The sequence below is a fragment of the Carassius carassius genome, chromosome 2, assembly GCF_963082965.1.
Source record: "Carassius carassius chromosome 2, fCarCar2.1, whole genome shotgun sequence".
In the NCBI taxonomy this organism is placed as follows: domain Eukaryota; kingdom Metazoa; phylum Chordata; class Actinopteri; order Cypriniformes; family Cyprinidae; genus Carassius; species Carassius carassius.
In genome coordinates, this window is record NC_081756.1 from 29,497,842 (window position 1) to 29,525,028 (window position 27,187).

A 27,187-nucleotide genomic window follows, 5' to 3' on the forward strand; every position below is an offset into this window, starting at 1 on the left:
GATTGTAAATGAATTCAGTTTTATGAAGACACTGAGCATCTTTTACTTATTTCTCAGTCCATTAGTTGACGTTCTACAGTTTTATATTCTAAATACAAATACATCTTTCACCCCAAAAGGCTCTTTGTAAATATTTAGTGACTTTTAACACCATGCAACCTAGAACTTTTAAAACACCATTTTCCTCTCCTCTAATAGAGTTTTGCTGTTTTTTTTCGGGCGATCTTAAAGTAAATAAATAGGCCCGAATGCTAATGAGTGTTCCAGGGTTTGAACACATGGCCCTCTGTGACTGTCAACCACCCTGCACTCCTCTAGCCATACCAGCACTGCCACATCTTCAGACCCTCAGTGTCATATGAGTATGCAGACCTTCCTACAGCCCCCCCCCCCCCCCCCCCAACCCAGAACAAATATTAAGTATGTAAGTATTTTAATATCTGCTCATTTCTGCCAAAGGTTAAGGCCAGGCCCAAATCAGGGGGTCAAAACTTTTTCAATTTAGGAGAATATCACACATTAAATAGATGGGTTGTATTATTGTTGTTGTTATTATTATTATTATTATTAATATGTTGTTGTTATAAAATTATTTAATTCTTATTATTATAAATAATATTATTTATCTGTCTGGTTTCTTTCATACAAAAGTTACCCACACAGACCCCCCCCCTTTAATTTAAATGTTTGAATGTCAGTGAAACAGAATATAATACGATCATAAAAGCATCAGTGGTGTCTTACTGTAGTGTTTGTGGTAGAGGGTTTACCTACTTTTATATGGAAATTATTGCATTGTTTAAATCCCGTAGACATAAATACACGTACAATCAGCCACCTGGTTGCTTTGTTTGTAGAGGGCTGTCAGTCCTGTGAGAAGCACTTTAAGTAACTCTTGCTGAAGGTGAGAGTTAAACAGTATTTACTTTGGGGAATTTGCCTTTATTTATCTGCATTAATACAGAGGTGAATTATAAAGGGGCTCTCAGAGAGAATTCCCCCGATGCTCAGCTTACTTTACACACCTTTTAAGTCTAAAGATGTGTTTCTCCCCTCCTGCTGACACTTACCCATTACACATCTCCCACCATCTCCGCCGGTTTTCACAAATCAGCTTCTTTTCCCTCTCCCCCTTTCTTGTCTGTTATTGTTTTTGTTCTCTCGCCTGCTCCTTTTTTCAGTCTTGATCACGAAGTGTTGTTGTCTGTCTCTTAAGTTGCCCGTTTCATCTCTTTTGTTATGGCGTCTGTGCCAATCGTTGTAATTGGGAGAAAGCTAAGTTAAGTGAGTGAAGGAGAGAGTGTGGGGTAACTTGCCTTGTTACTCTTCCCCATGTTTTTGTAAATAAAGCTGTCAGTATAGATGAGCCTGTGGTAATGTGGACGATCCAATCCACTCCAAACACAACACGACTGGAGGCTGAAAAAAACAACGAAAAGGAAGACATGTTCAGAAAGGACAGCTTAGAGTTCAGTTACACTTCTGGAAGTTTTTATGCATGACTTCTTTGCATCAGATCAACCGCCAGCATCCTTCTTAACTTCCCGAGGTCAAGTGAACGAGTACAAGAGTTAACCTTTTGAAGTGAAAAAATTCTGAACATTACTGGAAGCATATGTTTACAGCAAATCTTTTGTGCCTGGAGTTTTCTTGGGGAAACAAGATGGCATAATGTTTCCTGCTTGCATTTGAAAGCATGCTGTGCATTTTACATAAACAGTGTAAAATACATTTTCTTTTTTAAATATAAACACGATATTTATAGTTTCGATTTTTATACCTAAATGTGGGTTGGATTTCGCTAAGATGCTTAAGGGTGAATTAATTTCATGACGCTAATCAGAACGTTATGGATATCGGCTTTTTTCAGAGCGAGAGCGACTTTCGTAACAATTCGAGCTGGCGATGATGTGATTCATGCAGAGGAAGGGGCCTGTGGACTGGTGTTGATCATTAACACTTTTCCTGTATGTGTGGACCCCTCATCAGGCGGCTAAAAGATCATCTCTGTTTAAATTTGCATGATGATGGTACTGTGACCAGTCATCTTTAGATCAACTAACTAGAGAGGCTTAAGGTTGAGCAGAGAAGATTCATGATCCCCCCTTCCCCCGATCTCCCGCTCTCCGTCGTGGGAGGTCCCCTTTATAGTGCAAACCTCAGCCCCCCTCTCGTCCCACATCTCCAGGAATGATGATCCGACGCTATTCCAGAACGTGGAAGCTATGGGAGGTTTTCTCAGTTTATATATTTTTCTTCCTCTCTCTCTCTCTCTCTCTCCCCTCAGTCTCTCTTAGCCCTCACTCAGCCCCACTGATTGCCGTAGCCTCAGGGCTCTCCCGCGCACACTACATCCCTGTGATTATATTAATGGCCTCCCGCGCTGGGTTTTTGAGGCTGAGGACGGCCGGGGTAATGCGAAGCATCGCCAAGGAATGGTTAAGGAGATGGACCTCTGACCGCAGGGGGTCTCGGGATCAAGGCCCAGGTGGGCCACTGCCTAGTTCCACGCTCCCCCTGGGCAGGCCACTTAACTCGCAACGCCTCAGTGAGCACCCTAACCACAGCCGTAGCAGAGTGCACACTAGAGAAGGAGAGAAAGAGAGATGTGATGTGGGGTTTCTGTGTCTGCTGTGAAAAAGGGAAGTTATGAGTGAGACAGAACAAATCACACCCAGAGGCTTTTGGCTAAAACTCACAAAGCTGGCTAATAATTCTCCTCTGAGAAGTATTGATCTTTATTTTTTATTATGTGACTTCTAGGCACTCTTGCACGTTTATTTGTCTTCATTAGACTTGAACAGCACCTGCAGCATTGTTACTCCAAAATGGAGTGTGTGTATTTGCGTTATTGCATACGGAAATGTTTGTTTGCTTTGCTCCCATGCTATGTCTGCATGTTAGCACCTTTATTTGGGAGGACTTTGTTATTTCTTTCCCTCTAATTTGGGATTTATTGTGAAATTGCTGTGTGTGTACATGTGCGGAATGCTGGCGTGTACTGAATATATCGCCTACTGATACGTGGAGCCGGATGTGTTTGTATCCCAGAGAAGAACTTGTGCTATGGGTGCCGTAGGGGTCTGTCTCCCCTCGACTGGACGTTTGATCAAGGCACACGAGGCGTCTGCCCCATCCCATGCTCCTCTGTTTCATCCCCTTGCCTTGGCTGCCGAATCCCCGCTTTCCCCACTTTTGGTGTTGGGAGTAATCTCGGAAGTGGTCTTAATTATGGAGGCCGGGTCGGGTTCTTTCTCTACCGTCCAAATGTTCTTTTAATCAAACACTGTTGTCAGTTGGTTATAAGCAAGGGGGAGGTACTGCACACCTCCAAGCCTAAGAAGAGAGAGAAATAGCTGGAGAGCAGAGAGCATCCGGGGACTGTGTAGAGGAATAGAGCAGGTGTTTGAGAGGAGCTGAGAAGCTAAAGGTGAAATATTGCACCTGGATTCTTACTTTTGGAGAGGGTGTGTTGCAAAAACTAACTATAATGCAGCACCATTTATATTTAACAAAACAAAGATCTATATGGTGAGAGATTAGTTTATCATAGCCAGTAAATGATTAATATGTTTGCAGATGTTTGGCCATTTTGAGGTCATTTCGGCTAATAGGCAAAGAAAGAAAAAAAGAAAGAAACAACAGTGCTTTTTAATTGTGTTAATATTTCCCAATATTACTGTCCTTGCTAACACTTTATGATAAGGTTCATTAGTTAAATTCTTTAGTTAACTTGAACTAAGAATGAACAATACCTAGTTGATGTTAATTTCATCATTTACTAATGCATTATTAAAATCAAAAGTTGTGCTTGTTAACATTAATTCAAATTATCAAATATTAATAAATACATTAATAAATGTGTTGTTCAGTTTTTGTTCATGTTAGTCAATACATTAATTAAGATTAACTAATGGAACCTTATTGTAAAGTGTTACCCTGTTCATTGTGTTTTTGATCAAATAAATGTAGCCTTGGTGAGCAAAGGAGATGTCTTTCAAAAAAAAAAAAAAAAAACTTACCAACCCTTAACTTTTCAACATTAGTGTTTATTTCAATTGTATGTAAACTATTATACTAAATCTATAAATTTTGTTTATATTATTATATAATATATTTATTCAAAATTGTGAAGAAAGCAGAGGGAGGAGCGGGAGGGTGGGATAAATGAAGAAAGATGGATTCCATTACACATAAACATGCTTTAAGCACTGATAGGATGATCCATTGGGATTAGTGAGGAAATCCTGATGGACACTGAAAAGGTGACCAGTCGGAGAAAAGCGTTACTATGTGCTCCACTGCAGAAGCCACACACATTCACACAGAAACGCAAACAAACTGGGGTTATCCGAAAGGTCAAAGGGCAGCCCTCTTAGTGAAACACAAAGCTTAACGTCAACCAGCTTTATAAATCAAGGGTGAATAAGTGTTACTGCTTCAGTGGGCCGTGTCTGGATATCAGGTATGCTTTATTAAACATTTGTGTAGGTTGTCTTTTTTGATTTTCTGTTTATGTTTTTTTTCCTGATTCTCATGGTCTTGAGTTTCAGATTTTTGTCTAAGCACAATGTTGCTTTATATTTATACTTCATTTCTCATAAAATGGTCCATAAGTGACTATTAACTGAGAAGGGAGTGAAGTGAAATCTTAAGAAAACAACGGAGAATTCACTTAGACACTCTAGATCCTACAGTCGAATCCTTAAAGCCGAGTGTCGACAGTCACAGGACAAATGAGATTGTGTTCTAGTACAAGTATGTGTGTGTGTGTCTTCAACCAGAAACAAAAGCAAGCAAGTTCACACCGGGGCAGATTTGGAGAAGAATCAGTAGTGATTTGCAGCAGGGGATCTAGATCTTCTCATTAGGTATGCATGGTGGCATTCCCACATCTTGTCTCTATATTATTAAAAGTAGTTTGCCCATAGGCTGCCTCTGTGCTGAAGGAAGTTGGACAGATGGCCATGTTTTTTTTATAGATCACAAACATATCTAAAGCACGGCAGAGGATGAGAGAAATGGATCGTACTACCTCTCTTTCACATGGCTGCTGGATTCATTCAGGGAGGCAAATGCTCCTCTAGCTATATTAAATAGACTCTAAAACTAATACAACATTCAGTGACTTCTCGCTGTAGATGACAAGTTAATTTGCTGTTTATGCCTGTGTATGTCACATTATATAGCAGTTACGAAGGTCTTCCAAATAGTGTGTGCACTGTGAACTGTTTTTAATCTCACAAACCCTCCTTAGCCTTTTTGTGCCTGACTGAAACTTACTTATAACAGGATGTTTAATGTATCGCAAAGAGAGGGAGGGAGAAAAAGAGAGCAAGAGAGGTATGACATAAGAGATTATGTCTATGTGGTTGCAGTATTTCTTGATGTATATGCCATATCAGGCAGCTATTGTCTCCTGGGTAAAGAATGATAGTTCAAATACCTACCATCTCTCCCTTGGTGCTCCAAATGCTCGCCTTTGAAGTTTTTATAATCCATCTGTCATCTTGGAGCATGGAGGGCACATGTTCTGTACCGCTCAATTATAGATTTTTTTTTTGCCAGTCACATTGAGACAGAAAACGAATATGGACGGTGCAGAGAGAAAATATTTTTTTTGCATTCTTCAAATCCTCACCAGTTAAAGGGATTATTCAACCCAGGAAAAGGAAAAGTTTTTCAGTCATTTACTCACCCTTATGCCATTCCAAACCTCTATGATTTTCTTGTTTGCAACACAAAATAAAATATTTTGAAGAATGTTTCTATATATACACTACATTGCAACAAGTTTGGGGTCAGTAAGTAATTTATAAATAAATCAATAATTTTATTCAGAAAGGACAGATTTATCAAAATTGACAGTAAACTCATTTATATTGTTTCAGAAGAGTTCTATTTAAAATAACCGCTGTTCCTTTGAACGTCAAACGATCAAAATCCTAAAATGCTTACTGTTTCCACAAAAATATTAGGTATCACAGCTTTTAACATAATAAATGTTTCTTCAGCAGCAAATCATCATATAAGAATGAATTCTAAAGCATCTCTTGATTTCTTGAATCTTCTCAAACCCAAAGCATTTACAAACTGGTATACATGCGCTCACTAGCTGTGGATGGGAAGTCATTACAATTATAATACATTCTACTGAATACTTCGGCTGAATTTGACCACCATTTTTAAGAGGCCAAAAATGCTAAAATAGCAAAATGACAATCAATAAATCAAACTTTTTAATTCCATCAAAATATTTGTTTATTTAATGTGAAAACACATCAAGGAACAGGATAGAGAACAACATGCATGTGACTGGGATATCCCATGCTGAATGGAGGCTGAGTGAGGCTGTACCACACACATCCTAATGAAGTCTGTCGCAGTGCATGGTGGTAAAATCATTTTTAATTAGAGAATGCGGCACAGGCATGCAGAGGTAAAACGCTATTTGGAGAACACAGGGAAGACTGAAGCATAAAACGAGAGATAGAGAGTCAACAACCGATTCAGTTTATTAAAGAGCAAGAAGAAAAGAAAACAACAGCAGTTGGAAATCAGATATCTGAAGCATTTTACCTTTAATATTTTCTCTTTACATCACCGTCAGATCTCTTTATGTCTTATGTTATCAGAAGTGAATAGTGAAACATGAAGAAGGAAAGAGAAAGATGAAAGATTTTGGTCGGTAACGATAAAAGGAAACCGTACATTCTTTTGTTGTCTTTGAATAACCGATGTTTGGTGTATAATTGTTTTGTTGGTGTTATATATCTTCATTTACGATGGAACAACATGTAGTCCTTTTTTCTGGCTAAATAAAAGCAGAACCCATCTGCCTCTAGACCGGCTCCAGCCTCCTGCTCAACGCAAAAATAATGCGCGTCCTAATGACTTCCACATATTTGGAAATCTCCCTTTTGAAATTGGTCTTGGCAGATTATTTGCAGGTACTTGAGTTGCATCTGTTTGCAATTTCGCAAATGTGGAAGACTTTAATATGGCACTCTTGCTTTGGAATGGGCTATTCTAATCCTAGGGTAGCACCGGCTGTCATCACAAAAAGACCTTTGCCTTTCTCTTTTCTTCTCTCTGCGGACGAAGAGAAGCGAAAGACTTGATGTCCAGGTCAAGGGTAAAGTTGTAAGAAGTGTCCTGGTCCAAGTCGGTCCCACTGTTTTGGAAAGAGTGGATGAGGGAGAGAGAATGTAAGAGAAGGGAGGAAGGACATTCAAGCCAGGCCGGAATCATTGTGACTTTAGTTCTTGTTAGTTCTACCATGTGGCAAGCAGCTGACCAGCCTAAGCCATTTGATTCTCTTGCTCACTCGCTTTTTCTTTCAAATATAAACTCTACTATCTGTTCCACTTTCCCAGCCTGTGCTGCGCCTGTGATTTCTCTCCCTCCGTTTTTTTGTCTCGCTCTCTTACCCAGCAGATTGCAATTGTATAGATGGTTACAATTACATTCATTACAGATTTCATCAGCAGTGTTTATTCAGTCTGACGAAAAATGAAAAGGCAAACTTTTAACTCCTTTGTTTTGCCCCCCCACCAACCCTCCCACTCTCTCCTGAATTTTTGGAGAGGTTTTGTTTTATTAGGAGTGAGGGGCAGGCAATGCCAGATAGGGAATTATGTTGAAAGTGTATGCCTTGCAACTTTTTTCCCTGTTGGAAATGTTTATTTGAACAGTAAGCTCATGATTTGAATATTTGTAATCCATGCTTAAATTTACAGGCCAGATGAACTTTTTGGCACAGAATCGCAACCATAAGTAGGATTTTCTCAAAAGCTTTACAAAATTTTAAGCCATTTGCATGGCTTATCTAATTTAGAGGGAGGGGGATGCCTCTCCCTTCTATTATTTTCATACCTCTGAAAAAGAACATTGTTCCACTCTCAATGTATATGCATACCTATGCCGGCAGTCTATGGTGACCAACATTGAATGCACTTAATGGGAGACAAAGGGAAAAAGGGAGCAAGAGAAAGACGCATTCATAAATACATGTGTGCGAGAGGGAGAGGGGAAATGTATGCGGTGGCCCGAGTGCTTTTTACACTCAATCCAAATGAGTTTACTAGGTATTGACTTCTAGCGCTTGGAGAGGCCACCCATCTCGTAGGCTGGGCGGTCTTCTCTGCGCTGCGCGCTTTCTTAAATGATGCTAATCAGTCCAGCGGGTCCTGGCCTCTGTCCACCATCAGTTTTTCTGTAATTCAGATGTGGTGAGAACCTGAAATTAAACATGTCTGCGTGTGCGCTATGAATGGAAGTGTTGAGATGTGTATTTTGGTGTGTGTGTCAGGGTCAAGGAAAACCAAATTAGCAGATAGGGGAAAGTGCTGAAGCTCTGGCTTTCTCTTGCTCATTTTGAAGGTGAATGTCAACACGATTTAGCTGCTGCCCCATCTGCTGACTGGCTCCCACTTCGATTTTTCTTTTTTTTCACGGGCATCATACGAGATCTGAGGTTTGGGGTTTCTACTTCTTGTTTATGGTCTTTCAGATATGTTTATAAGAGGAATCGTTTATTTGTGTCTGTTGTGTTTTGTCTATATGTGTGTGTGTGATTGTATGTTGACAGCAGGGCGAACAGCTGACTTGACGGTGTAGCCGTTGCCCTTATTTCAGCTTGGCTCTCGGTGGTGTGAAAAACTCACTCTTTGAGGGCATTATATAGATTAATGGTTTGGGCCAAGGACTCCTGGGAGGCCTAGCATGAAGCCTTGGACTCGACTGGGATGGAAGGGGGAGTAGAGAGACTGGAGCCGCGGCCTGCTGAAAGCAAACACAGGCTTCTGGTCTGGATCTGGAGGGATGGAGTCGGAGCGTCATCTGCTCCAAGCTGCTCATTATATCAGCACGACCCTCCTCTCCTCACCAGCAGAGACACTGAACACTCACCAACGCACACACACTTAGTCACTTGTCAATAACACAGTCCACTCGTATATTTACACATTTGGTACCCAAATTCCGCAAACACGTAAGCATCCCCCAACACATCACAGAAACACAGACATATGGACGCCTGTTCCCACCTCATGCAGTTGTGATTTCCCACAGTTGTCAGATATAAAGTCACAATTATAAGAAATAAATAATTGTGGCTGTATCTCGTAATTGTGTTGTTACGTTCTGTCTCACAATTGTGACGTCATACCTTACAATTGTGACTTTATTTGTCATAAATGTGACTTTATTATTCATAATTCTCTATTTCTCATAATCTCATATTTTGCAATTGAAATTATTTCTCGGAATTGTGACTATATCTAACAGTTTTTACTTTATTTCTAATAATTGTGATTTTTATCTTACAATTGTAACTATTTCTATAGTTGTGACTTCATTTCTTAATTTAAAGTTCTCATCATTACCTTTAAATTAATATTATTTTTTATTTTGGAGCAGAAACGTTACATAGCATTTTATTTACCAAGCAAGCAAAGCTCTGTCTTAACCCGCTTGGAGAATAGAAGACTCTGCTAGTAATACCCAGGACAAATATCAGTCAAGAGTAGGTGTGAGTATTAAATACATGTTGTAGTTATTATGTGTTTTGTATAATATAATGTATTTATTATCATCATCATCATCATTATCATTATTCTTTTCCTAGAGAAGGTCAAAGCTCTGTCTCCCATGTGTGAGAAAGGAGAATGCAATAAATGAGAATCCTATTACACACACACACACACACACCCCAGCTGCGGGTGACGGCCAAGGCCTTTTTTTCTCAAGGCCTGGTGGACAAACAACAAGCATATGTTAATGAAAGGTGAAATAAAACTCCAGAGGACGTAAACAGCACATTAACTCACAACAGGTTCTTTGTTGTCTTGGTGCTGATGGCTGTGTTAGATATTGTTGGTGCTTGGTGGTGTGTTAAAGACATGGCTGTGTTAGATATTTCATAACTTTGCTTGTCACAAGGACAATAGCTCAGCTTTTGGTGTGTTTCTCTTTGCAGATTTAAGCACATTCCAGAAAAGATTATGTGTGCGAGCTTGCAAGCGCACATTCTTAAAGCAGAGAAAGACAGAGCGAGCAAGAGGAGCAAACTAAGAAACTTGGTTTGATGGAATCTGTGAGTGTTATCCGTTCGCCATTTAATGTAAATATGTGCTCTGTTTTCGGACATCTACATCTGGTCTATATACTGCCTACATGCGTGTCTGGCAGGAGCATGATTGCATGCGTGTGCCATACATGTCTGTTTGCGTTTGTGTGTATGCGTTGTTAAAGTGGAGAGCTTAAATAACCTACTTTTGTCTTGACAACAGCATCAGTTGTAGAGGTGCACATATGCAGAAAGCTATTTGGAAAGGCATCCTCTTGCCTGTCAGCTTTTATTATGCGGGAAGGTGTCATGTTTGTAACGAAGCTGAGTGCAGATGGCAGAGTGGAAGAAATGGATCACTAATTTTAACAATGATTAATGAACAGAGATGAAAAATGAATTATGCTCCACTATTGGCGGGAGGAATATTCTTTCTAAAGAAATGTTAACTTCGACTGCCAGCCGGAGAGAGAGAGAGAGAGAGAGAGAGAGAGAGAGAGAGAGAGAGAGAGAGAGAGAGATGGTGATGAAGATGGGTCTGTTTTTTTTTCCTCGTTTCAACACTTCACTGATTTCACTATGACTATAATATGTCCTTTAACAGGTAAATATTGTGAATAGGCAACTGAGAGCATCATTTCTTTTAATTCTCAGGAGTCTTCTCTTCGTTCACTGGAGACTGTGGCAGGGAGTGCACATGCTCTGACATGTTGTGTGGGCAATCCAAGTTCGAATTTGACTCCAAATCCCACCTTTCTCCCTTTCATTTTCTGTCACTTTTATACTATCCCATGTAATGAAACGAGAAATACAAATGATTATAAAATAAAGAAAATTCTCGATTCAAAGACTTTACTTATAGTTTACTGTGAGCTGTAAAATGTACAGATCTCAAGATGGCAGGTGAAAATCTATGTAAATAATATGGTTAAGCTCTAAGCAGAGCAGTTCGAGGGATTTTTGGCATCCCACAATAAGTTGTAATGAAACAAAACGGTAGGATATCATTGTCAGTCTTCAATCATCTGTGCATTATTTTATGGAGGAACGCATTTCGGAGAATCTTCTTAAAACTTTATAGGAAAAAACTAAAACAAAATAAGACAATGTATTAAGCATGCCAACACAGCCTGGCTTCATGGTTTCATCTCGGGTGGGCGTTTATTTATTTATTGATTTATATATTATTTTTTTATGTTTTTTTAGACATAATAGATATATCTGTGGTGTTTTGAATTTAATTAAGCTCCTAATGGGAAATACCTTTAGGAAAAGAAAAAAAGACACAACAAGGAGTAGTTCTGGAAACAATATGTTTGTTTGTGTGCGTATGTGTGTGCTAAAGAGCACTCAGGTTACCCAGCATATGCTGAGTACTCAGAAAACATGCACAATGCCTTTGGTGAACAAGGTAGAGAAAAACCTCTTGGGATCCAATTTATAATGTGACTTAAGGCAAGCATGCCTTTGAGTGTGTTTTTGTGTGTGTGTGTGTGTGTGTGACTATGTATCTGTTTGTGTGTGTGTGTGTGTGTGTGTGTGTGTACATGTGAGCGAGTGTGTACGTCTTGGCACTCTATTGAAATACTACAGGGTGATTAGAATTCCCCTTGCAGGCTCTGGGGGTGGCCCGCTTTGAGCCCCACATCTGTGCCCCTGCCCTCTCACTGCTGCCCTCTCTCTCTATCCCCCTCTCTTTTTCTCTCTGGGAGGCCTGTATTCTCAGGGTTCTGTGCTACTTTAAAGGGAGGTCAGGTTATGTAGTTCACAGAGTTTATGGCGTCCAGATTATTTTTTTAGCGCTGAGCAGGAGTCTTTCAAATCAGGATTGAGTAACGCTCAAGACTTTGTAAATTTGTGTCTGATTTAACCATCTTTTATTTTTCGGTCTGTACTAGCCTACATGTCTGTTGTGTATGGTTATAACAATCAAAATGGCCATATAAATGGAGTCATTGCATGCAGAAGTGTGTTTAACATGTGTGTACTTTTATATTATGGAGTCTTATAGTGAGAAATCAAAAGTTCCATGATCTTTTAAAATAAAATCCTTGTGAAATAAGCAGGTCACTAATCATTTCAGGTTTTGTGGCACATTTCAGTGTGGATGTTTAGGGTGCGGTATCTGTTACATTGTGATGTAGGATTTGCAGAGAGGCTAGTATTGAAGGATTGAGCAGTTAAAAAATATATTGAATTTGTATTGATCTTATATTGAGCTTGTGTCTTATCGGAGAAAGGTACTGTTACTCATTTCATGAGAAAGGGGCATTTCTTAAAGTTGTTGCAGCTAACAACAGCCTGTTCAATTTTAAGGTCATGCAATTGTGACTTTTTATAGTGGCCAACTAAAATATCTCCAGTGAAGATATTTGGCATTTCTGAATTATTATAGAAATATAAAGGTTTTCCTAATTGGTTGATTAAAGTGTGGCTGGGGGAAGTTTTATAATAAATAAATAAATGTTATACTGTTATATATGTTATACAACCCGAATTCCGGAAAAGTTGGGACGTTTTTTAAATTTTAATAAAATGAAAACTAAAGGAATTTCAAATCACATGAGCCAATATTTTATTCACAATAGAACATAGATAACGTAGCAAATGTTTAAACTGAGAAATTTTACACTTTTATCCACTTAATTAGCTCATTTAAAATTTAATGCCTGCTACAGGTCTCAAAAAAGTTGGCACGGGGGCAACAAATGGCTAAAAAAGCAAGCAGTTTTGAAAAGATAAAGCTGGGAGAACATCTAGTGATTAATTAAGTTAATTGATATCAGGTCTGTAACATGATTAGCTATAAAAGCTTTGTCTTAGAGAAGCAGAGTCTCTCAGAAGTAAAGATGGGCAGAGGCTCTCCAATCTGTGAAAGACTGCGTAAAAAAATTGTGGAAAACTTTAAAAACAATGTTCCTCAATGTCAAATTGCAAAGGCTTTGCAAATCTCATCATCTACAGTGCATAACATCATCAAAAGATTCAGAGAAACTGGAGAAATCTCTGTGCGTAAGGGACAAGGCCGGAGACCTTTATTGGGTGCCCGTGGTCTTCGGGCTCTCAGAAGACACTGCATCACTCCTCGGCATGATTGTGTCAATGACATTACTAAATGGGCCCAGGAATACTTTCAGAAACCACTGTCGGTAAACACAATCCGCCGTGCCATCAGCAGATGCCAACTAAAGCTCTATCATGCAAAAAGGAAGCCATATGTGAACATGGTCCAGAAGCGCCGTCGTGTCCTGTGGGCCAAGGCTCATTTAAAATGGACTATTTCAAAGTGGAATAGTGTTTTATGGTCAGACGAGTCCAAATTTGACATTCTTGTTGGAAATCACGGACGCCGTGTCCTCCGGGCTAAACAGGAGGGAGACCTTCCAGCATGTTATCAGCGTTCAGTTCAAAAGCCAGCATCTCTGATGGTATGGGGGTGCATAAGTGCATACGGTATGGGCAGCTTGCATGTTTTGGAAGGCTCTGTGAATGCTGAAAGGTATATAAAGGTTTTAGAGCAACATATGCTTCCCTCCAAACAACGTCTATTTCAGGGAAGGCATTGTTTATTTCAGCAGGACAATGCAAAACCACATACTGCAGCTATAACAACAGTATGGCTTCGTCGTAGAAGAGTCCGGGTGCTAACCTGGCCTGCCTGCAGTCCAGATCTTTCACCTATAGAGAACGTTTGGCGCATCATTAAACGAAAAATATGTCAAAGACGACCACGAACTCTTCAGCAGCTGGAAATCTATATAAGGCAAGAATGGGACCAAATTCCAACAGCAAAACTCCAGCAACTCATAGCCTCAATGCCCAGACGTCTTCAAACTGTTTTGAAAAGAAAAGGAGATGCTACACCATGGTAAACATGCCCCGTCCCAACTATTTTGAGACCTGTAGCAGAAATCAAAATTGAAATGAGCTCATTTTGTGCATAAAATTGTAAACTTTCTCAGTTTAAACATTTGCTATGTTATCTATGTTCTATTGTGAATAAAATATTGGCTCATGTGATTTGAAAGTCTTTTAGTTTTCATTTTATTAAAATTTAAAAAAACGTCCCAACTTTTCCGGAATTCGGGTTGTATATATATATATATATATATATATAGGAGTCATATGATGTTTGGTGTAATTAAATTTGTTTATGCAGTTTAAGGTAAAAAAAAAAAACATAAAACCCATTGTAAACGTGATGTAAACATGATTTAAAGACGTGTTTTTTTTTTTTTTTGGAAGGCAAAAACAAAGTAGTTAATGCGTTACAAACCGCGGCCTTGAGTGAGCAGAGGCCGGAGGCCTAGGGTTAGCCGCTGTCTAGAGTGAGCCACGGCCGGCTTGAGAACGGTGCGGCAGGTGGATTCTACGAAGGAGCTTACCTTGGTCATACAGCAACCACATGTCACGACTCGGGCTGGATGCCACCTCATCCAAATCTTCGGATTTGTCGATTCACAGTGCAAAGTTGATGTATTTCCTCAGCGACCAGTACGGATCAGGAAGACCAAACAAAGTAGATTCGCTTTCACAGTGAAAAACACAGTGTCTATACGACATGGCGTTATGTAAATATTCCAACATACTAATGTAGATATGTGGGGGCGTGGACAAGTGTTAATTTTTATAAAGAATATCTCTTTGGATTTGAGATTTTAGTCTTTGAAACTTTACAGATCCTCTTCATTCAGAGCTTGTAACACTCCAAAGAGAAAGGAAAATTTTAAATCGCATCATATGACCCCTTTAAGAATCAAGATGTTGCCAGAAAGTATGATTTTTTTTTTCTTTTTTTACAGAACTATTTATTTTTCAAATTGTATCTTCTGATGAATTACATTTTTTAATTATTTTAAATTATTGTATCAACCATTATATACATATTCATTTTGTTGCAGCATTTACAACTGTCTTGTAATTAAATTGTGTGCTATCATGCAAACTGGCTTTTTTTTTAAACTGAATATTTAATCACACACAATAAATTGTGTCCGCTTGCTTTGTTTTGAGGAAAACCAAAAAAGCATCAATGACACTGATGACAGAGAGACAGATGCTGATGATGCGGATGAGGGAAGAAAGGAGGTTTTGTTCTCAGGAAAGTGGCACCTAGGACAGGAATCATATTTTACCCCATCATCAAAGTGGCCTCCTCTCTTGCACCACATACAGAGCTCATGGTCTGTCTCAGGACGTGTCTTTATTGCACCTGAACCAGTGTGGAGCAACATTATAGGCTTCAGTTACATACAACTGATCTGGAGCATCCTGGGCTAAATGAAACCCAAGCGCTCCAACTGCTTTAACGTTAGTTATGGGGGGTTGGGGGAGGGGCCACATTTTTAGCTGCGTGAATATGGCACGACTTTCTGAAGTTGTAATTACAGGTAAATCAAACGCATGGTGGCTGAATCTCTTGCATGGGCTGAGTTTGTTTACTGGCGCGTGTCTACCCCTCACGTGAACCTGTTTGTGTTCTTCCTGTGCTGCCTCCCTCGTACGCCCGGCTGCAGGTACAACTGCTTGGCACAGGGATTGATGGCGCCAAAAGAGGAGGATATTAAAGATGTCTGTCACGCTCCCCTCCTCAGCGAAACAAGTGGATGTGAACTTGTTTCAGCCGCGCGCTGTCACCTTACCTAATCAGGACGTGAAATCTGTATCCAAGCATAGTCATTTAACTTTTACCACTTCCTCCCACCTCATGCTGAAGAAAAGACAGCAAAAACAAAAAGGAAGAGAGAGAAAAGCATGAAGTGACAAAAAGAAGAAGAAAAAAAGCAGAAAAGAGAACAATCATACTGGAAGTAATGATATTTTCCAAATAAACGTCCGCCTGTCAGAAGCAGGAGACATATTCACTTCCCCAATGTAGCTCAAGGAGACAATTAGCATACAGAGGTGACACGGTAAACAGGTGCAGCCATTATTCTGGGAGCTGCTGGCGATATAAAATCCATCTCCCAGACTGATGAGGGATCATGTGACAGGAGGGGTGAATTATCTGTCTGTATCAGGGCTCGACTGATTGGGTCTGCCTGCCGTTTCACTCGAACATCTTCTGTCCTCCGTATAAAGAGAAGAGATGAAAAGCGATGATGGCTCCACAACAAGCTCACAGGGTGGGATGTAGCGCTCATACACTTCTCAGTTTTATGTCTGTCTCACTGCGCTGCTTCTCAGATATTCTGTTTTCTTCTTTCTTCTTGTCCCGGACTCCTCCTGTCCGAATACTTTCATCTTTCTTTTTTCAGTTTTCACTTCCCTGCAGTGAACGAAGCGTTCTCTTAATTCATAATAGGTCATCGTCCTGAATACAAGGTCAGAGCAGGTTGTAGGAATTGATCGCTTGGTGCTAAAGTGCTAATCAATGAGAAACTTTTTGTAGAAGCTTGAAAATGTGAAATATTTTTATTTAAATATGGAGAGAAATGTTGGTAAAGGAAGGTAATGTGTAATGGTAGGCCGCAGAGAATGATGTTGACCAAAAATCAATACGTCTAAATCACTTTTTCAGCCTTTTTTGATTTAATGCAATTTATTTTTGAAGGTGTGTTTTTTTTGCACTTTTTATTTAAATAAAGATTACTGATATATGTTTTATAAGAAAATACTTTTTTTAGCCATCCTACTTCAAAATGTTATTTTAAATTTTGTGAAAATTGAGTGAAAACTGTTTTAAAATAAATTCTACATCATTTTTTTCAGGATTGGGGGGTTATTAGTTGTTCTAAGTAACTGGCACTATTATGTCATGACCAATGAAATCTTAAGAAATCATGAAAATCATGGGGAAATCATGTCTGTTTTAGTGCCACTATTTGTTGTATCGCTGAAGTATCCAATGTAGAAATTCTATTGCTAAGGCTGCTGTCAAACTACTGACTTTTCTTGAATCTGAATCTATGTGACTCTTGGCAGCCATACTGGATCCATCTTAAACGTGCCGTCCAAAGCAGTTCTGTAAATACGTATGCTCATAACTCAATAAATTCCTACATTACCATACAACCACGGTGTCAGGCACCGCTCTCTTTCTGTCATTTCTTATCGATATCCAGAGGACAAAATCTAACAAGCATAACACGAACTTATCCGGAGACCCGAAGATGCTTTGTGTGTCATATAGCTTCCTCCTACAAACCCTTTCGCTCTTAAATTTAATCTGTAACATTGGCAAACATGATCCATCAAACCTTCATCTCCCTCACGAAGCATCGTAAAAATCGTCCGTTTTTTCACCATCTGATGATTGACATGGCACATAGGCGCTCTGACAGTTCAGGCAGCATTAGTTGGAGTGGCAGCCGTCTTGCTAGGAGTTAATGATAATAGTTATTTAGCATTTTTTATTGCAGGATAATTATTTAAGAGGTTCATGTAGTCAGCAGTGTAATCAGTAAAGAGCGATTACAGAAAATCCACAGGCAAGCAGATGGTAGCTGTTGTGTTATTTTTTTCTCTTTCTCTTCCCCACTCATATTAAACTAGCAGGCATTATACCAGCTTTGGCAAGAGGACAATGGAAAGGGCAAATGATAAAATGAAAATCTCTTCACCATCTAAAATAAAAAAAATAAAAAAATCAGTGGCATAATTACGACTTTTTGGCCCTGCTTGCAAATACTGGCCAATCAACCCGACCCTATGTAACAGCAAAAAGTCTTTCAGAAACAAAGACATATTCTTAAACCGAAATGCATGACCCCTTTACTTTGTCTAATAGTTGAGAATGTATGGCTTTTGAGAATTGAGAATTGCACACAATCAACACTAGCAAGGTCAGGACTTGTTTTTTTATCTTACTTTTTACAGTACATTCCCACTGTACCGCTTTCTGGGATAGTTGTTCAGTGTTGCTTTATTAATTTTTTTAAATTAATTAATTTAGTTATTTACTCTTTTTTTTTCACTGTACTCAATAAGAAAAAGCAAAAGCTCTCTCTCTTTCCAGGGTCGGAGTGATCGGTACACAGAGGCTGCTGCCCTACATTCCTGACTAATTGTATAATTGGAAAAAGCTCTCCAAATGAGCGGCCCTTCTTTCGCAAGTGCAATCTTCCCAGTGCTTCCCCCTTCAAAGCAAATCACAAAAGAGCATTTTGGGAATAATAATAATTTCAAAAAGCATTCGTTATTAATCCAAAATAGTAGAACATCACCAGAGCCATTGCAAAAAATGACACCTCTAGTGCCACCACACACATGCAACGCTGGCTGTTGGAATTATGAAATACTAAAACCACATGCAAAGGGAATGAGGTGGATATTTGCTGATATTCAGAGTCCAACTCTAACTCCGATGGGCCTTGATCCTCTACTCAAGACAGTCTTTGTTATCCCTCCTCCTTGACGTTCAGAGATCTACCTGAGAGCTGTCTACACGCTCATATTTTACAGTTATGTCCGTGCTCATATATGGATTGGATTTTTAGATTTATGGCCCCTCTTACACACTCCGTCATTCGTTAATGCGATGGCAGTGAGACCGTGCAATGATTTCTGAGGTTGACGGTGTCGCAAAGTGCAGTTAAAACGAATCTGTTAATTAACCCTATTGATCAGTCAAAAAATAGAGGCAAATGTGATTTGCAAAACAGCAGGCACGATCAATGCTTTAACTGATTTTTCATCTCCCTTTCTTTTTCTCCAAATCTGATTTCAAAGTGAGTAAAAGGGAGTCGGGCCTAATGCCCATTGATCCGCCATTGCATAGACATGAATACAAAGCATTTTAATATGCAGTGAAGGGTAGGAACATATTAGGAATGCTCTGATTTTAAAGTTCAATACGTCGCTTTAGGAAACATCTTTCTTTCTTCGTCTCTTTTCTCTAGAGCGGAAGGCCGTGACTCCTTTACTCCCGCCGTTCGGCGTGTGCACTGTTAGTATTGTTTCTCTCAAAAAAACAATAATTAAACTGCAGTCACAGTTTTGCTCTGTGAATATTGTACTTGTACATTAAATACTACTCTAATTGTTAGCTGAATGGAACACGTATTATTAATAAGGTGATATTTCTTCAGGCAAAACAAAATCTGTTCCCTTTTTCCTGATTGAGTCGCAAACAACAACAAGCAACCCGACAAAGTCTAAAAAAAGGGTGGGGGGGAACAATAGGTGTTAAAAAAGCAATATGCTGCGTTTTCTCAAGAGCATCTTATTATAGCGTATTGATTTATAAGGCTTTAAATGCGATCCTCTGCGCAACAGTCAAGGGCAGTAAGAGAGGGAGAGAGAGAGAGAGGAAGAGGAAAGAGATGGCTATGCAGGGGCTTAGTGGCAACCATTGGGTGCTGGAGAATGCCCTGCGCTGAATAGTTTTGGAACACAAAAGGGTAATTGTTTTAGCCCAGATGTTGCTTTCGCACAACAAGCAGGATACAATGTTCCTACTGAGCTGATGAGCCCAATCAGTAGAATGATTAAAAATTTATTTTGTCCCTGTAATTACAGTATGTAAACTACTTAGCCAGGATTGCAAAGGAAGTGATTTTCTAATTACGTATATACTCTGGTGTCTAATGATTGGTTTTTTGAAGTAATGAAGAGAGGGTCCTAACGACTCCTCTGTGTTCTGTTGGTTAAGGGGAAAAAGCGGGCGAAAGGAAGAGAGAGACAGGGACCATCGTTAGGGCAAAGGCAGCAGGCAGACAAAGAGCTCAAATTGAATTTTCGCCACGGTAAAAGGCGACGGGATTGTGTTTGTTAACATGCGAGCCGAACGCTAATGGTGGCCTTGACTTGTGTGGGGTCACCGGTCCGACAATCTGGACTCTCCAATTAAATCCTTCTGGAGTCATCATTACCAACAACACACACACACACACACACACACACACACACACACATTATTTTCATGTTTTTGACTTCAATTCTTTTTATATTTATATATTTTTTGAGAATTGGAGAATAAAGTACATAGTGTACTAGTGCACATAGTGTACTTGATTCTTATTTAGGTGTCCAACAGCTCATAAATAATAGGGCATCTGTTAGGGATGCACAATTAATGGAATTTCTAATCACAATTACAATTATGGATGCCACAATTACGTAATCGTTCAAAGCGGTAATTCATCTTTCTAAGTCCACTTTTGTTATTCTGCACGCTTAAAATATGATTTTTTTTTATTTCTACATGTTATCTTAAGGGTTTTTCCCATTATTTTAATTTTAGTCTTAGTACAAATTATAATACCATTCATATTTTACATTTTTTTTATATAATTTAAAGAAGAAACCAATCCGATGTATAGTTGACATTTGAGGCTTATTCTATAGAAAAGCACTAAAAGTTTTTCAGTTAGAGTGATTTCAGCTTGTTTATTTTCATATAAAAATACGGCATGCAGTTGAATCAAACAATGGTATAAACATCATTCAATGTAAGTTGTGATAAACTTAATTAATAATCACAATTACAATTTTAAGGAAATTATCGACAATTATGATTTTTGTCATAATTGTGCAGCCCTAGCCTCTGTGGTCAGCTGTCAAAAAAAAAAAAAAAACCACTGTGAAAAAAGTGAAACACTGAAGCTATTATTATTATTATTATTTATTTCTTTTTTTTATGATGATGATGATAAATATAGAAAAAGTTTTTATTACAGTTTTAACTTTGATGCTTTTATTTATTTTTATTTTTATTTGTTTTAAATGTCATTAATTGATCCACTTGAAAGCTATTGGTTAAACACAATATCTTTCAAGATACTTGCAGGTCTTTGTTTTCTAAGGAGGTCCTGAAACCCATAAAGCACATATTTGAGCTGTTAAAAACAATTTCAGCCATGCTTTTAAATTCTTTAGCAACAGATTAGAGTAATCTGATAACGCTTGGCATTCTCCGGAGTGAACAGGACGGAAAAAAGAAAACAAACAAACACAAATTCCACACAATCGGAAGCGATGCTCACGCAGCTTTGCATTGTGGGTGGATTTTGGGGGTGACATGAATCCAGATTCATTATGACGAACAAAAATCTTTGAGGAAAAGAAAGCGAAGGGCGACGGAGACAGAGAAAAACGCTTGAGCTTTGAAATGCTGCCAGTATCACACTGTACTTTTCAGAAACAGTTGATTGGGAGAGAAGCCGATAGCGCGGTGCAGTCTGGCCCCTTTAATAATTCATTTAGTTAGGCTATGATCTATCATTTTGTACCTTTTGACATGCGATATTGAAATTTAATATTGCATCAATACAAATGATGTATTGCCAGTCAGCGCGGGGGATGTGAATGGGAAAGCGATCTTTGGATGTCTTTCACTTTCCCTCCTTCTCTTTTCAAAGCTAGATTGAACACAAAGGCAGATGTTCAGTTGAGAAAGCCTCTTTTCCACAACTTTGATGTGTATGTTTAAAAAAATGACATCTTTAAAGACTCGCAGAGCACGCGCTGTCTTACTATTTTGTGTGTGTTGTGAAAGTGAAGATGATGGCACCATTGCTCAGAGGAAGAGAACAGACTATTATAATAATAGTAAAAATTATAATATCTTCATTTCACCATTTTAAGAGCATTTAACAGTGTTAGTGTTACATTATATTTAGCCATTGTTGACAGAACTTGATATACACCACTGTTCAAAGCTTTGGGATATTTTAAATGTTTTTGAAAGAAGTCTCTTGTGCTCAGCAATGCTGCATTATAATTGAAAATAACTGTTTTGTATTTTAATATATTTTAAAATGTAATTTTTCTCCCCTGCATTAGCCATTACTCAAGTTTTCAGTGTCAAACTATTCTTCAGAGATACATTTTAGATTTAGATCAGTTTAATTGATGAATAAAGTATTTATTTCTTAAAAAAAAAAATATATATATATATATATATATATATAATTGACCCCAAATTTTTTTAATGTCTGTGTAAAGATGCCATGATTGACAGCATACTGTACATCCTCAAACCACAGTTTTTTTGTCGTCTCTGAGGAAGTATATTTTGGGCCAAAGCCCCTTTCATTTTACAGTTAAAGCTTTCTTTATGAGCTGTGATTTCTGACACTTAGGACACTTCTGACTTCCTTAGGCACTGCGAGCTAGTGCTAATGATATCCGATGAGTCTCTCCCATGCTCCACCCAGCCACTGTCATTAACACATGGCTTGCCTCCAGTTTACTCTCACACAATGCAACGAGAGCCGGATGCCAATTAGGCTTTCTTTGGGTAAACACTGCAGGTGAAGTCATATAGCGACGTGACATACAAGCAAAGATTCTAATGAGTTTTTTCACCATAATGTGTAAAATTAAGTTCAGATATGTTCTGTTGAAGCCTTTGGAATGGATATAGTGGTGGATTGTGTGTTGATTGATTTGTGGGATGATGCTTGGAAAGGTTAAAGGCAGACATGTTGAAGCTTCTGTCTGTCTGGATTCATCTGTAGGAAATGGGTCCAAGTGTAGAACATGTATCCTATTGTTGCTATTGCAAAAGTTTTGATTTACTTTTTTTTCATGAAAAAATTTTTTTTGGGGGGGATTATCATTTGACCTGAACATAAATGTTATTAGTATATTGAAAATACAGACAGGCTTTTTATTATACTGTACATGCACATTTTTTTTTTTATATTTAAAATCTGTTTATATAAAATAATAACATATATGAGTATACACATGTTACTGTGTATATATATATATATATATATGAAGAGTTCAGATGCAAAAGCCTCTAAGTGCCATCTGAGATTTTTATCTAAAATTAGGATTTTTATCAGCTTCCTATATTTATGTTATTTCATTATTCCACTTTAATAGCCTGGAAAAGGACCTACACATTGCCATTAAAGTAAAATGACTCAACCTAAGCATAGGAGCTTGATAAAAATCCTAATTTTAGATGAAAATTTCAGATGGCACTTAGAGGCCAGTTTTGTATCTGGTTGGTACTAAAAAGTTCATTTTAAATTTTACGCAAAATGCGATATTCGCAAAGTTATTAAGTCATGTTTTCTCCCTTTTTTTCCAAACCGTCTCCCTTTTTTGCAGAATGCGATATATCCACTCAACCAATCACAGCGCACCTTTCCATGCACTCTAGACAGTAACGGCGGTGCTTTGAATACACCCGACATCCTAATTTTCCTCATCTACTTTGTTCTTTGTGATCAGCAACTAAAGGGCTGGACAATAAATCACATGTGATTGTCATGCGCATCTCGTCAGTAAAGACGATTCTGTGAATAATAGTAGCCTACCGTGCTTTCAGATGGAGCAGCCTTTAATATACAGAGCCTTAGATCACTGCCAAGCTAGGCAATATCGCGTTCATTAAATTAATCACATTTGATTATGAACGCATTTTGTATAGCTTGTCAGTGTTAGTGTTTTTATTAATGCCATTTATGTTTTTTGTTAATACAGCACATATCACTAGTCAACTAAATGAATGTAACATGACAAAGATGAAAGCACTTTTGGAAGTTAAATATAAGCAAAATGTCATTTTGTAATTTCTGTGGTCTAATGTGATATTGTTGTTCATTTTCTTGTTCATGTTGAAATTTTATTTTATTGCTGTATTTAATTTATAGCATTAACAAGATGACCCGTTGAATTCATTTTGGGAGTGATGAATGATGAATGTATTTTTAGTACAGTGCCTGTATATAAGATTAGTATTGACCAAGTTCAGAGACTGTCATATATGGATCAACTTACTATATTGTGTATTTTCATCAGTTTCAATATGAAAAATAACTTTCATATTGATCCAATGGATTTATTGCATTTGGAGAAAAAATAAAAAAGTATCATGGTTTCTTATGCTCATCAAGGCTGCATTTATTTGATAAAAATACAGGAAAAAAATATATATATTGTGAAAGATTATTACGATGTAAATATATATATATATATATATATATATATATATATATATATATATATTAAAACCAAATTTTATGCAAAGCTGAATTACTCCAGTCTTTAGTGTCACATGATCCTTCAGAAATGATTCAAATATGATTATTTATTACCAGTGTTGGGAACAGTTGTGCTGCGTGATATGTTTTGGAACCTGTGATATTTTTTTCAAGGATTCTTTGATGAAAAAAGTTAAAAAGAAGAGCATTTAAAATATAAATATTTATATAAAATTCACTACTGTTCAAAAGTTTGGGGTCAGTAAATTGGTACTCTTCTACGAAAATCTCATCTAAATGTTGGGGGGGACAATAAACATAACATTTCTCATGAGCAAGTTTTGAAGGGGACACCAATAAAACAGGCAAAATTGTACTTAAGGATATGTGTACAGAGAGGAAAGCCTTACTATTGCATGGAGACAGTTCCATTATCCTTCTTCTTAAAGTTTCTTTCTGGTTCAATGAAAAAGCTGACTAAATTGACCAAAACAATCTTCAAAACATTTTTTTTTTTGCAATGTTTTTGAAGTTGTTTACACAATCAAGTCACCAAATTACAATGGAATTTGAAATTAACTTCAACTTTTATTTATTTATATAGCACATTTAATAGCAATGTTGTTGCTTCACAGTTATAATTAAAACATGCAAATATAAAAACATTTGCCATGCCTAGCAAAATGAAGGCATACAGACTCTTAGACATACACCCCCACACAACTGTATAGTGAGATCGGTATAGACGTGAAAAAGAGGGGAAAAAACAAAAAATAATAATTTATTACGTCAATGACTGATTTGTTCAAAAAGTGGATTCACTCAGTTAGGAAACACCTCCTCAGCGTGTTTCTCAAAATTAGTGCTGTTACTGCTGTAGCTTAGTTTTCAACATTTTTCATTGGTGAAATAGTGCTAAAACTATGTTAATTTGTTATGCTAATATCTGGAGAACAACTGCACTCTTACTATGATGTTATATTAGATTAACTACATTAAATGAAATAAACAGACCAGTGGCGGCTCATGGATTTTAAAATAGAGGAGGCAAACTAATTGTATTGGTCTGGGGATCCCTGCCAATTGTTATTATTATTATTTGCTTAACCACCTTAAAATGCCTTTTTGGTGGCTTTTAGTCAGAAACCGTAAAGAAAATATATTCAATATCGATACTCATTATAAATACTTGGTAAATTATCAGCCCAGCCGCTCCGGGAGATGTTCAAACCATAGACTGTATAAAAACAGGTTCAAACTAATAGCACATCATTTACGTCTCTATGATGGTTGGTTGATATCAGGGGGGCAGGGTTTCGTATTTTTTTGAAGCACCCCTGGGCGCCGCCATTGGCTAGCGGACCCCCACCTGCTGTTAGCATTCCATTGACTCCCATTCATTTTGGCGTCACTTTGACAGCGAATAACTTTACATCTGAGGCGTTTAATGACTCCATTTGTCCATTAATTATTTCTAAAGAAACACGAAAATGTATAAAAGGCTCCATTACCTTGTATCTTATGTTATGGTCCCGTAGAAGCAGTTTTTGTAAAAAATAGGCTAACGATTGCATCATAACCACCGACTCTCTGTCGCACAGTAGAGAAATTGCCTTATGGACAGGAGGAGAAGCTCGCAGGCAATCTTTTACTGTCTATGAGGCTATCGGGGGACGTGGAGGCATAAAGTCAAGGGACATAATTAATCAGAATACTTATCAAAATTTGCTCCCGTTCACGCTCTCCTTCTCTGGAAGATTCGGTGAGTGATTCAGATTTCTCTTGGCACAGCGGTTAGAAGACTTACAGGTTGCTCACGTGACATCTACGTCATCATGCTCAGTTTGAGTCTGCGCAGTACGCCCGACCCCCAGGAAGTGTGTGCTTCTAATTGACTTCACTTGTCTCTGTTGAATCCAATGCGCTGTTTCCATTTCTTTTACTGTCTATGGTTGATATACCAGAAGGGAGGCTAGCATCCTCTATGATGTTACTTTTCTCACCACTCCTCAGCGCTGAAAGTGAACACTCGATGCTGATTGGTTCCCCTGCCTCCCCCCTCCCCTTCTCTTTCCCCTTCCCCTTCTCTTTCACTTAGCGGTGTAATTACATCAGCAGATTCGGCACATTCGCTATAGAAAAGCGGAGCTTTCATGTAATGGTATTACAACTGTGAAATTACAAAGAAAAATATATACATTCTGAGACATGAACTGAAATGAATTTTATTAACATTAAATCTTCCTCATTTTCACCTCAAAATTTGGGGGAAACTGTGCCTCATCCGACAAGCCGCCACTGAAACCGACTAAATCATAGTGAACGTGGGAAAATCTAAATGCGCACCCACACTAATCTAATCTAACGTACAAGACTTGTATATGCGTACACTATGGTGGTGTGTAAGACGTGTGTGTATTAAACAAACTAGGTAAACGCCTGTATAAAACAAGGGTAAGTTAAACGTTATAATCGCTAACAGCGCAGACTACATCGGTGACAAAAGTAAATTGGTACACAATAATATTTTTTGGACACGATTTATTAATGACTCAGCATCATCTATATTAAAGAGAAAATAATCACGCCATCCGAAGTTTAATGTGAATAAAGTAAGCTTGACTTACTACAGTTCCACAACTACTGAAACACGTTGTTTTCTCACACCGGACCGGACTGTGTGTGTGTCGGTGGTGGTGAGGTAAAAGTGGAGCAGGCAGTGGACCAAAGCAATGTGAGGCAAAGCAGGGGGAACTCGAGATGTTTAAAACTTTTTTTGTTGTTGCTCCATTTGCATTTGTATTGTTTTACTACTTATACAATTAGTTTAACTATATATCATTATATTATTTACAATACACATATTTCAGTTATATTTTAGCTGGGACAACCCTCAGATGGGGGGTATATATATATATATATATATATATATATATATATATACAGTATATCCCCTCTTTTATCTCTAGACAGTTACATTTGACATGTTCTCAGTCATTGTTTTGATGGACTTTTGCGACACTTCATATTAGAAATCTGGGGCCGCAAATAAAGATTGATTCAAATAAAAAAACAAAAAAATGCATATGATATCTCAACATATATTATGATTTACTAGTATGTGATATGTTTGGGCACATATGCATACCCATAATCAGCTGTCCCCACATATTCATGGGGGTTGGCGTGTTATTAAAGCCATATGACATAATTATATCTGATGTGGAATAAGCCGGGA

The 27,187-nt window shown here is 38.1% G+C and overlaps 1 protein-coding gene across 8 annotated transcripts in view; it reads left to right on the plus strand.

Moving 5' to 3' along the window:
- The window catches only part of LOC132107935 (zinc finger protein 536-like), a 199,667-nt gene that overhangs the window by 9,334 nt on the left and 163,146 nt on the right, over nucleotides 1-27,187 (plus strand). The window lies entirely within an intron of this gene.